The sequence below is a fragment of the Papio anubis genome, chromosome 18, assembly GCF_008728515.1.
Source record: "Papio anubis isolate 15944 chromosome 18, Panubis1.0, whole genome shotgun sequence".
Classification (NCBI taxonomy): domain Eukaryota; kingdom Metazoa; phylum Chordata; class Mammalia; order Primates; family Cercopithecidae; genus Papio; species Papio anubis.
The window spans coordinates 5,887,795-5,902,565 of record NC_044993.1 but is presented as its reverse complement, the minus strand read 5'-3'; the positions used below and the strand labels follow the sequence as shown (position 1 = coordinate 5,902,565).

The 14,771-nt window shown below is 47.2% G+C and overlaps 1 protein-coding gene across 4 annotated transcripts in view; it reads right to left on the bottom strand.

The window, feature by feature from the left end:
- MBTPS1 (membrane bound transcription factor peptidase, site 1) overlaps positions 1–12,820 on the bottom strand; it is a 65,606-nt gene extending 52,786 nt beyond the window's left edge. For all 4 annotated transcript variants that reach the window (XM_003917244.4, XM_021932212.2, XM_021932213.2 and 1 more), the window contains exon 1: positions 12,618–12,820. The gene's annotated coding sequence lies outside the window, so the exon portion shown is untranslated. The remainder of the gene's footprint in view (positions 1–12,617) is intronic.
- Between the last annotated feature and the right edge of the window lie 1,951 nt (positions 12,821–14,771).

The following is a 14,771-nucleotide window of genomic DNA, read 5'->3' as shown; positions in this document are numbered from 1 at the left end:
CTGAGATCCCGCCACAGCACTCCAGTCTGGGCGACAGGGCTTGGTGACTCCTGTCTCAAAAAAAAAAAAAAAAATTAAAAAAATAAATAAATAAATAAAAGAAAAGAAATGGAAAGAAAGGGGTTTTTTTTGTTTGTTTGTTTGTTTGCTTGTTTCTGAGATGGAGTCTTGCTCAGTCACCCAGGCTGGAGTGCAGTGGCACGACCGCTCTCACTGTAAGCCCGCCCCGGTTCACGTTGGCCTTCCTGCCTCCCAAGTAGCTGGGACTACAGGCGCCCACCACCATGCCTGGCTAATTTTTTTTTGTATTTTTAGTAAAGGCGGGGTTTCACCATGTTAGCCAGGATGGTCTTGATCTGCTGACCTCGTGATCCACCTGCCTCGGCCTTTCAAAGTGCTGGGATTACAGGCATGAGCCACCGCACCCAGCCGGGTTTGGGGTTTTTTTAATGAAAAAAAGGCCAGGTGTGCTGGCTCACACCTGTAATCCCAGTGTGATTCCACTTTGGGAGGCTGAGGCAGGCGGATCACTTGAGGCCAGGAGTTGGACACCAGCCTGGCCAACATGGTGAAACCCCGTATCTACTGAAAAAAAAATTAGTTGGGCATTGTGGTGCATGCCTGTAATCCCAACTACTGGGGAGGCTGAGGCAGGATAATCGTTTGAACCCAGGAGGCAGAGGCGGCAGTGAGCTGAGATTGTGCCACTGCAGCAGTCCCACCTGGGTGACGGCAAGACTGTCTCAAAAAAATAATAATAATAATAAATGAAAAAAAACCTCTAAGGTAATCAGTTCTTCCCCAAATTAAAAATAATAATAAACTTGGGGTTTTTGGAAAACGGAGAAGGCAATTATTATCATAAGACACTTTACCTTAACTTATTCATTAGATCAGGCAATTTTAGAGTACTTACCAACTTAAGATACTATCAGGTACTACAGAACAAACACGGATTATGAGCGCGTCGGGGCACAACCTTCAAAGTGTGATCTAGTTAAATTTAAGGAAGCCAAACACAACTAAACAAAATGCAGGAAATGAAAATGCCAAAGGAGAGGCAGGCATCCAGGGTCATAGATGCTGAACTGACACATTGTGAAGAGGCGGCTTCTGCTGGGGAGAGGGCACTGCAGCAGCTCTGGAAGAATCTGAGCTCAGCAGGACTGAAAGATGGGCGTGAGGGAGGGAGGAGCAGAGCATCCCAAGGATGGCAACGCTGTAAACACAGGAAGACATGCAAGGATCAGCACCGCCCAGCCTGAGGAGGGAGGCAAAGAGGGGTCGGTCTGGAGAGGCTGAAAGATGAGGGGGGCGAAGAGGACCTCAGGCAGGTACACCCCAGCCAACAACTGGAAATGCGGACCTCTTCCATCCAATGGCAGTGAACAGCACAGAGATAAAACACAGCCAAAGGATGAGATTGCTGAGCTCCTGTGTTCACCCATCCAACTCACTTAGTGAGAAACTACTAAAAGCCAGGCACTGTTCTAGGAGTAGGAATAGAGTAATAAACAAAACACCATAGAAATCTCTGACCTCATGGAGCTTACCTTCCAGTGTAGGGAGACAGACCGCAACTAAGACAAGTAAAACATATGGTATTTAGATGGTGATAAAAACTACATTTGAGAAGGAGAAAAAACAGCTGGGCACGGTGGGTCACATCTGTAATTCCAGCACTTTGGGAGGCCAAGGCGGGTGGATCACCTGAGGCCAGGAGTCCGAGACCATCCTGGCCAACATGGTGAAACCCCATCTGTACTAAAAACAAAAAAATTAGTCGTGCGTGGTGGCAGGCGCCTGTAGTCCCAGCTACTCAGGAGGCTCAGGCAGGAGAATCACTTGAACCCAGGAGGCAGACATTGCAGTGAGTCAAGATCACACCACTACACTCCAGCCTGGGCAACAAGAGCAAAACTTCATCTTAACAACAATAATAATAATAATAATAATAATAATAATAATAATGAGTAGGAAAAAACAAAGAAAAGGAATACAACAAGTCAGGAGAGAGCTGGCTTTCTGCTACAGTGCTACCTACAGCAGCTGCTGAGAAGGGGCCTTTTCAGTGAAGGCCCTTCGGATGCAGGAAATAGGCCAAGGGTCTAGGGAAAGAGAATCCAGACAGTAGGAAAGCAAGTGAAAAGGCCCTGGGGCAAGGACCATTCCTGGTGTGTGCGAGGAAAGAAAGGCAAAGAAGCCAGCATGAAGCAAGGGAAAGCCAAAGATGAAACCCGAGGAAAGGGGGGAGATAGCCCAGGGAGGGCCTGCAGGTCCCAGAAAGGACTTCAGCTCTGATTCTGAATGGGAAGAGAAAGCGTGAGGCAGTCCTGAGCACGTGTGGCTTGCGTTTTAGCCCAGTCACTCTGGCTGCGGTGTGGAAGGGGGCACAGGCTGAGGCAGGGAGCATCTGGAGGACTTCTGTATAGAACGAGCCAAGGGAGAGCAGATGCTGGCTTGGACCAGGGCGGGCAGGGGAGGTGATAAGAGGCAATGACATTACAGATATGAAGGTAGAAGTGACAGATGTGCTGTCCACCAGATGTGGGGGGCACACAAGTGAGGATTCATGGCAACACCAAGGCTGGTTGCCCGACTGGACCAGTGGAGCTTGCCCCTAACTGAGACGGGGAAGACAGCAGGGAAGCTGGCTTGGGAGACACCAGCAGGAGCTGAGCTCTGAGCATGTTCAATTTAGGATGAGCCTCAGGGTCTAGGACATGGCTTAGGGTGGAATCCCAGGCAATCCAGTACCTTTTCTTTCAGACATGGCAAAAGACAGAGGGCACAGGAAAGTCAGAAGGAAACCAAAATCTGTGGGAAACAATTTGCAAAAGGAAGGTGGGCAAGCTGAAGAGACAGAGACCACTAGTTTAGTAACTGGTCCCTTCTGGAAAAGGGCCACACTAGTGAGTGGGTGAGCCTGGCCGCGAGACTGCATTTTACCAAGCCTATCAACTCCAGCCCACCTGCTCCAGCCTACCAAACCACCAGCGGCTGGAAGGAAGGTGCCTTCAAGTGTAAAAATCCCATGGGGATGAATGATGAGGCTGGAAATGACAGGGACAAGGACACACCCCTTGCTGTGTTTGGATCTCGTGGACCTGCTTGTGTTCCTAAAAGGTGAGCTAAAATCCAGGCTCTAACAAGACACTATTTCAAAGGATTTATGGCTCAAAAAATATGGCAACAGATCCTGAAGTTTCTATAGTTTCCCAATCCTAGAATAAGGTGGTTTCAAAATGTAAATTTCCTTTAAGGAAAACAAAAATGCCGAAATGGGGGCAAGAGACCAGTAAATGATGGCAGAGGGACTGGGGTCCCCAAGGCTGTGCTTGTTACCAACCCCGAACTCCTGGGCCTTTTTTTTTTTTTTTGAGACAGGGTCCCGCTTCGTCCCCCAGGCTGGAAGGCAGTGGCACAATCACGGTTCACTGCAGCCTCACCCTCTTGAGGCTCAAGTGATCCTCTCACCTCAGCCTAGTAGTTGCTGGGACTACAATAGCACCACTATGCCCAGCTAATTTTTTTTTTTTTTTTTTTTGGTAGAAATGGGGTCTCACCATGTTGCCCAGGCTGGTTTCAAACTCCCAGGCTCAAGAGATCCTCCTGCCTCAGCCTCTCAGAATGTTGGGATTATAGGCGTGAGCCACGACGTCTGGCCTGGGCCTAAAGAGATCTTGTTCCCACTGACTCACTAGACAAGTCCGTGAGGCTTTGCAAGCACAGACTGCACTTTCCAGGGTCTAATACATCTATTCAGCTGTGATGACTGGTCCCTCCTGGTTCTCACTACATAATGCAAACCCGATGGGCACACTTCCCAAGACAGGCTCACCACTGAGAGGTAAGCAGGCAAACAGCAGCAGGACAGGCAGACAGAGCATGCACATGCAGATACAGACACACACACCTAAGGAAAAGCACTTTTTTCTTCTTTTTAGATGGAGTTTCACTGCTTGCTTTTTTGTTTTGTTTTGTTTTGAGACAGAGTTTTGCTCTCGTTGCCCAGGCTGGAGTGCAATGGCATAATCTCCGCTCACTGCAACCTCTGTCTCCCGGTTCAAGCGATTCTCCTGCCTCAGCCTCCCCAGTAGCTGGGATTACAGGCGCCCGCCACCACACCCAGCTAATTTTTGTACTTTTAGTAGAGACGGGGTTTTGCCATGTTGGCCAGGCTGGTCTCGAACTCCTGACCTCAGGTGATCCACCACCCCCTCAGCCTCCCAAAGTGCTGGGATTATAGGCCTGAGCCACTGCACTCAGCTCAAGAAAAGCACTTTCTAAAAAGAGTGCTAACTCTGCCTTTTCTTCTTCGCTTTCTGAAGAATTCTTCTGAAGACAAGAAGGTAGGAATTCATGGGAGAATGGCAGAAGCCCACCACGGGGTCTTCGAGTCTGAGCAGAGTGAGGAAGGTATGTGAAGGGAGAGGCACCAGGTGAGGGGGTCAGAGCTTGGCAAGTGAAGAAGGCACCATGCAGGCAACGGGGTGATAGCAGTGAAGGTGAAACTGGCTGATCAAATAAATATTTTACATATAATGGGATGGAGCTTTCTTACTGCCAGAGAAGGAAGTTAGAAATATGAAAAAGAAAAATATAAATGAACCATTCAGTAGCAGAACAAAATGATAAATGCTGGTCTGCATTTAAGGTTTTCAATACATAGACTAACAGATGTAGAAAGAAAGAAATCTAAGTGCATGTATACATGCTACATACATTTCCTAGCTATCTCCAAAAGCGTGTGGCAGCAGTGAAATCCCAACAGCAAGGAGCCCACCTAGTGCCCACAACTGGTTCTAAATATCACTCTCCACTAAAAGAACCCAGACTCTTTGGACAGAGAGCTAGTTCCAGGTTGGGTAGGGTAAGAATAAGACGGGTTTGGAACAGTGTCACTCGGTGAGGAAAGGCTCACAGAATGATGGGGAAGTGTCCAAGGAACACGGAAACCAGTCTGGAGGGGCCCCCACTAACCAAATCCGGGGCAATCTGAGCATCGCAATAAATAATGAATATAACAGATCCCAATTCGTGGAATAAAACAGGAAAACAGGAGTCCACAATGACATAAAGTTTGAAGAAGAATGAGATATTTACATCATCTCAAAATGCCTTACTGCCAACAAAATCTCTCTTTTCAAAGGGGAAAAGTCATTTTACAGCGGGGAGGCTCCAGCAAGTTGTCCAAGGGAAGCAGCAATGGGACAAATGGAGCCAGGTCTACAAGAGCAGATGCACTGAGAAGAGCCTGCATCACTTCTGGGAGGTTCCTGACAAAGATGCACAACCTGAAATCAAATCATGAGAAACATCAGACCAACCCAAATTGAGAGACATTCTACAAAATCAACTGGCCTAGAATTTTCCTAAGCACCAAGGTAATGAAAGGCAAGAATGACTGAGCTACTGCCCCAGATTGAAGGAGACTCTAGAGACAATGCAACTCATGAATCCAAACTGGATCCATCTGCTGTAACAGGCACTCAGGGACAACTGGCAAAACCCAAATAAGCCTGCCTGTGGATCAGATGGTAGTGATGTATCAAAACTAATTTCCTGATTTTGACAACTGTGCTGTGATTATGTAAGAAGGTCCTTGCTTGGAAGATACGCCCACTAAAATACCGCCCACTAAAATACCGGGGGATAATGGAGTATCAGGTCTGCAATTTACTCGCAAATGCTTCAGAGAAAAAAAGGTTTCATACTGTTCATGCAGCCTTCCTGTTAGGTTCAGCCTGTTTCCAAAGCAGGCAGAAAAAATAAGTTCTTTATTTAGCCTCACCTGCCAGGGATGCACAAGCCTGGGGGTATTTTAAATGTGGTGACAGGGGCATCCTAAGCCTCTTATATTGGATTCAGTCAGTGCTGTTCACAGCTACAAAACCAAACCACATACCATGTCAGATAGATTTACACTCATCAATTGTTATGTAGAAAGACATCCAAAGATGGGACTGAGCTAGTTAAAGGGAAATTAAAAGTATATCTCATTCTAGGAAATTGACAGAATTCCTGAAAAGATTCATGGTAAATTTCTGCTAACATTAACCTGTGTTTCTATGATTTACATTCAACAAATCAAGTGATATTTTGACAGAAAAAATGAGGCACCCCCTGTAGAATAAAAATCATGTTTATTAAGTCAACAAATCCAATAAAATAAGTACTCTCATACGTTGCTGGTGAATATTAAAAAAAAACACCTCAACCTTTTAGAATGGCAATTTTCAAATATGTATTAAACGCTTAAAACGAACACTAAAAACTTTTGGTCCAACAAATCCAAAATAACAAAAACTAACACTCACTGAGCATTGACTATGTAGCAGGTGACATTCTAAGTAGTCTGCAAGTATTAACTCATTCAATCCTCCCAACAACCCATTACTACCCCCATTTTCAGATAAGAACTGAAGCCCAGAGTAGCAAAGCAACTTGCCTGGGGCCACAACACCAGCAAGCAGGACAGCTGGGCTGGGAACTCAGGTGGTCAGCCTGGCTCCAGAGGCTGCACTCGTCAGAGGCAGATCGCCTGCTTTTCTAAAATCTCCCCTAGGGATTTAATCCAAGAAGTATGAATCTGGAAGCACATAAGGCTTTATGTCCAGGGATATACACTGCAAGATTATGAGTGGGAAAAGCTGGAGACCATCTAAATGTGCATAAACAAGGAGACTGACTAAGTAATTATGGTTCGTGCATACCACAGAATGCCATGCAGCAATTTCAAATGCTCCTCCTGCGGTAGGCTCAACAATGGTCCCCACAAACATGCCCACATCCTAATTCCTAGAACCTGGGAATGTTCCTTCATACACAAAAGCATATAGGCCAAAGGGACTTTGCAGTTGTGACTAAATGAAGGCATTGAGACAGTATCCTCGATGATCCAGGTGAGCCAGGTGTCATTACAAGGGTCTCTATAAGAGAGAGGCAGGGCCGGGCGCGGTGGCTCAAGCCTGTAATCCCAGCACTTTGGGAGGCCGAGGCGGGTGGATCACGAGGTCAGGAGATCGAGACTATCCTGGCTAACATGGTGAAACCCCGTCTCTACTAAAAATACAAAAAAAACTAGCCGGGCGTGGTGGCGGGCGCCTGTAGTCTCAGCTACTTGGGAGGCTGAGGCAGGAGAATGGCGTGAACCCGGGAGGTGGAGCTTGCAGTGAGCCGAGATCACGCCACTGCACTCCAGCCTGGGAGACACAGCGACACTCCGTCTCAAAAAAAAAGAGAGAGGCAGGAGATGAGAACAGGTAGTAAGAGACGTGATGATGAAAGCAACAGGTTGGCTGGCCACAGTGGCTCATGCCTGTAATCCCAGCACTGTGGGAGGCCGAGGTGGGCAGATCACCTGAGGTCAGGCGTTCAGGACCAGCCTGGCCAACATGGGGAAACTTCATCTCTATTAAAAATACAAAAATTAGCTAGGCATGGTGGTGGGCGCTTGTCATCCTAGGTACTTGGGAGGCTGAGGCAGGAGAATCACTTGAACCTGGGAGGCAGAGGTTGCAGTGAGCCAAGACTGTGCCACTGCATTCCAGCGTGGGCGACAGAAAGAGACTCCAACTCAAAAAAAAAAAAAAAAGAAAGAAAGCAATCAAGAGGATGAGATAATCTGAGGAAGAAGGGAAGAAGTCGGGAGCCAAGGAACACAGGTGGCCTATAGAAACCAAAACAAAAGGAAACTGATTCTCTCCACAGAGCCTTCCGAAAGAGAGGGCCCTGCTGAAACTTTGACTTGAGCTCAGTGAGACCGATTCTGGACTTCTGATATCCAGAACTGTGAGACAGTAATTTCATGTTGTTCTAGGCCACCGTTTGTGGTCATTTGCTACAACAATAGAAATATGGGGAAATGCTAATGAAATGTTAAGTAAAACAGTTCATGTACCATATAATCCAAATTTTATTTTACATTTTAATTTTAAAATGTGTCTATGAGCAAGAAAAAAAAATGAAGCTGGGTGTGGTGGCTCATGCCTGTAATCCCAGCACTTTGGGAGGCCAAGGCAGGCGGATCACTTGAGGCCAGGAGTTCAAGACCAGTCTGGCCAACATAGCAAACCCTGTCTCTACTAAAAATACAAAAAAATTAGCTGAGCATGGTGACACATACCCGTAATCCCAGCTACTCGGGAGGCTGAGGCATGAGAATCGCTTGAACCAAGGTGGAGGTTGCAGTGGGCAGAGATAAAGCCACTGCATTCCAGCCTGGGCAACTGAGACTCTGTCTCAAAAGGAAACGACGACAACAAAAAAACCCACTGAAAGCCACATACCAAAATGGTTACAGTGGTTCTACCTTTCAACTGTATGATTACAGATAGTTAATTTCTGCTTTATTTTATTTATGTTTATAGGGAGCACATTACTTTTATACTTAGATAAAACATATCATTTAAGTATTTTAATAAACCTTTTCAAATAAATTTTAAAGAACAGGCCAGGCTTGGTGGTTCATGGCTGTAACCCCAGCACTGCAGGAGACTGAGGCTGGGGGTGTGCAGTGGGGGCTGATCACCTGAGATCAGGAGTTCAAGATCAGCCTGCCAACATGGTGAAACCCCATCTCTACTAAAAATACAAAAATTCACCGGGTGTGGTGGCGTGTGCCTGTAATCCCAGCTACTCAGGAGGTTGAGGCTGGGAGAATCGCTCGAACCTGGGAGGCAGAAGTTGCGTGAGCCAAGATCAAGCAACTGCACTCCACCCTGGGTGACAGAGTGACATGCCATCTCAAAAAAAAAAAAAAAAAAAAAAAGAATAAATCATACTTTCTGGTAAGACAGTGGCACAAAAATTCAAATATATATGCTAGATTTAATTTTATTTGTACATATACTAAAGCTTAAAAGGGGTCTATCTCCTACAAATTGTTCTCAAAGATCTGTCTAAAGTTATTTTCCAGCCTAAGGAAAAGACAGCCTTTGAAAGTACTAAGCTTTTGGCTAGTTCATTCTGAAAGGCTTATTATCATTTGTAATATCACTTAACTTAAGACAGCCTACTTAGGGCTGTTACTGAATCCACTAAATGTTAACCGGATTTACTTTGTATAAATTCTTTATGCAGAAGACCTGGTTATCTTCCCATACAAAAGCATAACCTTAAAAGACGGTATTTCTATACCTATCGATTTCTCATGAGAATGATTACATCTCTAATACAGGAATAATTTAAAATTTCTGACATCAAACACTAACTTAAAAAGACACAGTTCAAATTACAGACACAGAAAACAGGACTTAATGGGATTTGTGTAGAAGGGAGATTCGGCAGAAGAAACGTATTACCGGGCAAGCAACTGGCTCAGCTGGTGGCTAGCATTCTGTGCAGCTTAACAGGATTTGTGTAGGAGACTCGGCAGAAGAAATGGATTACCGGGCAAGCAGCTGGCCCAGCTGGTGGCTAGCATTCTGTGCAGCTCTTGGAGTCTCCCACTTACAATTTTCACAAGAAAGGAATATCACACAGATTATAATTCTGGGCATAACTAAAATATATCTGAAATTATCTCTTTAAAAATAATTAGAACATAATGCAGGTGAGAGAAAATGACTTGTATCACCCGATAATCATCTAATTATGCAGCTATGCCTTGCTTTGTAATAAACTAGTTTACTAAAATAGCTCCAAAGGAGACTGAATTGTGTTTAGACCACGAAAGGTTACTATCCAGTCCAACTAAAAGTCGGCTGAAAAACTACCACCATCAGAACCAATTACATACTTGGCTGTATTACCACTGTTTAACAGGCTAACAATTAAGTTATGCCAGACCAAACTATAGTAAAACAAAGGTGTCTTCTTTCTTTTTTTTTGAGACGGAGTCTCGCTCTGTCACCAGGGTGGAGTGCAATGACGAGATCTTGGCTCACTGCAACTTCTGCCTCCTGGGTTCACACGATTATCCTGCCTCAGCCTCCCAAGTAGCTGGAACCACAGGCGTGTGCCACCATGCCCGGGTAATTTTTTGTATTTTTAGTAGAGGTGGGATTTCACCATGTTAGCCAGGATGGTCTCAATCTCCTGACCTCATGATCCGCCTGCCTCGGCCTCCCAAAGCGCTGGGATTACAGGCATGAACCACCGAGCCTGGTCGACAAAGGGGTATTCTGGTGTATTCTTACATCCAATGCAACCATTTCTTCTGGCACAGTCTATCCATCAGGTGGTCTTGTATTAAAAACAAAAAAAATTCATCCCAATGTATTACTACAGTCAAGAGTGAGAAACCTTGGTCTGTGGTGTCTTCACTGCCTACTATTTCATACAAGTCACTCTTGTCTTTTAGTCTCACCCTTTAGTCATCCAGTATTAGTTTTCCACACACAGGGCACCTCCAAACTTCTTACCTTCCTTATTTTACTTTAAAATGCGTTTCCTCAACTGGGCACGGTAGCTCACGCCTGTAATCCCAGTACTTTGGGAGGCCGATGCAGGTGGATCACAAGGTCAAGGAGTCTGAAACCAGCCTGACCGACATGGTAAAACCCCGTCTCTACTACAAATACAAAAATGAGCCGGGCGTGGTGGCAGGCGCCTGTAGTCCCGGCTACTTGGGAGGCTGAGGCAGGAGAATCGCTTGAACCCAGGAGGCAGAAGTTGCAATGAGCTGAGATCTGCCACCGCACTCCAGCTTGGCGACAGAACGAGACCCTGTCTCAATGAATAAATAAATAAATAAATAAATAAATAAAGCGTTTCCTCAAGCAGATTTCTGCAGTACTGATGGGAGCAATGCATAGTTCACCTTAGCCTTCAGTCTTCCCAGTTCTTTTTTTTTGAGACATAGTTTCACTCTGTCGCCCAGGCTGGAGTGCAGTGGTGTGATCCTGGCTCACTACAACGTCTGCCGCCTGGGTTCAAGCGATTCTCCTGCCTCAGCCTCCCAAGCAGCTGGGATTACAGGCGCCTGCCATTGCGCCCAGCTAATTCTTATATTTTCAGTAAGGACGGGGTTTCACCATATTGGCCAGGCCGGTCTTGAACACCTGACCTCGTGATCCGCCCGCCTCGGCCTCCCAAAGTTCGGGATTACAGGCGTGAGCCACCGCGCCCGGCCCAGTCTTCCTAGTTCTTGTTAACCTCCTGACTAGAAGAGCTCCCACTTCATCCCTAGGTGCTTCAAAGGTTCCGCAAGCTCTGCATTGGAATTTCCCCTTTTTATATAGAAAGGACCAATTCTTGATTATACAGGGTGCCTGGGGAGTGCAGTAGTTTGACACGTGTCTGGGTCAGGTCCCAGCTCCCATCCCCAATCAACAATTTTGCTGTCATCTGCATCACACACTGGAGCATAAAATAAAATTTTATTTGCCAAAAGTATTCTGCATAAATGCTTAAACAAAATGCGGTAGAGCCACACAACTGAATATTATTTGGTCATAAAAGTAATGAAATCCTGATTCATGCTACAACATGGATGAACTGTGAAAACATGCTAAGTGAAAGAAGCCTGACACAAAAGGCCACATATCATATGTTTCCATCTGAATATATGAAATAGTCATTAAAGGCAAATCTAGAAAGTCAAAGTAGATGAAAGGTTGCCTGTGGCGGAGCTTGGAAATGGGTATTGACCACGAATGGGCATCAGAGGTCTTGGGGTAACGGAAATGTTCTAAAAGTGGATTTGGTGGTGACTGTGCAGCTGTAAATTTACTAAAAACCACTGAATAGTACACTTAAAACAGGTGGATTTTATGGTATGTAAATTCTACTTCAATGAAGCCCTTATATTAAAAAATAAGTATAAATAATAAAAGCGGATTTTCCAAATTGAAAAACAAAAATAAGAGGAATTACTTCTCTTCTGCAAGCCCTCCTTTTCTTACATATACAATCGCAGACCCTGAAGTTAGGAGGGCTTACCTACATAGTTAAGACTTAAGGACGAGTCTCCAGAATTCAACTCAGGTCGTATTCCACTCCATGTCATTTAGAAGTGTCAATCACAATGTAATAACTCCATGTCATTTGGAAGTGTCGATTAGAATCCAATAACTTAATTTGTGTAGACAAACAGACAACCCAATACGAAAGGTAAACATCTTAATAAAAATATTGACGATCCACAACGATCATAGGTAGCGCAACCATGCCAAGGCGAGGCAAGATTTTTAAGATGCTACAGGTTTAAAAGGCAACCAGGTTCTGAGAGTTTGCCGAACAGGATCCCTGCATTTCCAAAAACCAGCAGCGGAATATGCACAGACCGAGATAAGGCAAAGACTCGAGGTCTTTTAAACCTGAAGCCAGCACTGCCCCGGAAGCGCACCTAGAATTCAGTCTGTTTGCAGGCTCGGGGCCAGAGCAGGGCGTATTGTTTCACTCGGTGAATGCTCAGTTCACGTAAAAAAAACCATGCAACGGAACAAGCCGCCGGACCGCGCACACCCCCGCAGGGCCGCGGGACAGGCACGTTGTATCCAAACAAGCGCCGGAGGCCCCGCGCCCATCTCCCCCGGCCCGGCCCGGCCCCCGTAGCCCTCGCCTTGGGGCCTCGGACGCAGCCGGCACAGCTGACCGAGTGGGCCGCCGCTGCTAGACAGGCGGGCAGGGGAGCTGTCCGGGGAGGCCGCGCGCGCGGGCGGCTGACGTACCTGCGCCGCCTGGAGCTCAGGGCCGGCGGGCCCGGGATAACGGCGCCTCCGCAGCGAACACGCCTGGGCACTCCATTCGGGGCTGTTTACTCCCAACTCTCGCGAGACTGGGCGACCGGGACAGGGAGGCCCACAGCTGGCAGCGTCAGCCCCACAGACCCGGCGTGCCCTGTGTGTCCCGCGCTCCCGGGCCTGCGTGCGCGCTCTGGACGCCGTGGGCCGCGGGACCACGCCAGGAGGATGGACGATGGTCTCGCGACATTTGCGGCCGGGGACCTGTGGCAGGGTGGAAGCGGAGGGGCGTGGCCAGCGCGGGGCCAGGCGGCGACAACGCGCCGGGGCAACGCCTTGTCTACGCTGCGAGTCGCTCTAGGATCCCAGACTCGGAAAAGGAGCCCGGCTCTAGAAAGACTGCCTGGTGCAGGCTCCCTGCCCCCACGGGCCTGCTGTCATGGAACCGTGGAGAGCTCGCTTCCGGCGCGGACCCTCCCTGCAGGGGTCCACGTCCAGGCATCGGCGGTTCAGACTCCCCAACCCCGACCGGGCACCTGCCCTGGGTGCCCCTTCACCCGGGCGGTAGCTAGTTAAGATGGCGAAGTGTGCAGTCCGGAACACGCGAAACCCCAAATTCCGCCTGCCCGACTTCCTGACCCCCGGCGCCGCAGGACGACAGACTGGGCCTCGCGACGCGCAGCGCGCTGCCGGGACACCGGTGCGTGCGAAACGGAAGGACCTTTGTAACGCCACGTGTTTGCCCTTTTTGAAAAAACAATAATAAATGTGTTAAACTCTCTGAAAAGCTTGCCGCCTGAAAGATGTCTGGGTGACTTAGATGTTAGGATCACAGATTGTTTTCAATGTAAATGGCCCCGTAAGGGCACTAGCAGAGGACTGAAAGCGTCTTCAGGTACTGCTGGTGGGCGGTGATGCGCCATAGGTCGATCAGATGATTTTTTGTCTTTTTGAACTTGACACTGCACCACAGTAATGCTGAACTGCACCAGTATTACAGATCACAGCGCATCATCTTCCTTAAACGTGATTTAACACAGTTGACTTAATATAGTGGATACATGTAGAATTACAAATTACCATACCCCACCTCAGGCTTCTACTTGGTAATTTTGAGCAAGTTATTTAACCTCTTTGTACCTCAGCTTCTTCATCCCAAAAATAGGGGTACCAGCCAGGTGGGTGGCTCACACCTGTAATCCCAGGACTTGGGGAGGCCGAGGCAGGCGGATCACTTGAGGTCAGAAGTTTGAGACCAGCCTGGTCAACATGGTGAAACCCCGTCTCTACCAAAAATATAAAAACTTAGCTGAGTGTGGTAGCTTGCGATTGTAATCCCAGCTACTCAGGAGGCTGAGGCAGAATTGCTTGAACCTGGGAGGCGGAGGTTGCAGTGAGCTGAGATTGTACCACTGCACTCCAGCCTGAGCGACAGAATGACACTCTGCCTTAAAAATAAGTACATAAAAAAATTTTTAAAAAATAGGGGTACTAATATCTGCCTTAAAGGATGAGGGTTAAATTAAGCACAGGCATAAGGCCTAGCACAGTGGCTTATGCCTGTAATCTCAACACTTTGGGAGGCTGTGGCGGGAGGATCACTTGAGCCCAGGAGTTTGAGACTAGTTTGGGCAACAGAGACATGTCTCTACAGTTGTGTTTGGTTTTGTTTTTGCCAGGAGTCGTGGTGTGCACCTGTAGTCCCAGCTACTAGCGAGGCTGAGGTGGGAGGACTGCCTGAGCCCAGGAGGTCGAGGCTGCAGTGAGCCATGATTGTACCACTGCACTCCAGCCTGGGCAACAGAGCAAGACCTTGTCTCAAAAACAAACAAAAAGCATACGCATAAAGTACTCGGCTCCTATATGACTCAATACTTGGTGGATACTTGAATCCTTTCCTGACTCAGATCTCATACGATTTTCTGAACTTTTGGAGAACCCTTGCCTCTCTTTGCATTTGCAAACTGTCAAAGGCACTCCCTTCTGCCACCACAGAAAGCATTTGATCTTACACTTGACTATGTCCTTCTGTTCCAACTTTGGGTAAATTAATCTTGGTCAGGGTTCTCTGAACAGCCCTTCAGTCACTATGCCATTGAATACATGGCCCTACTGTTGGAAACTGGTGTAGAATAGTGATTG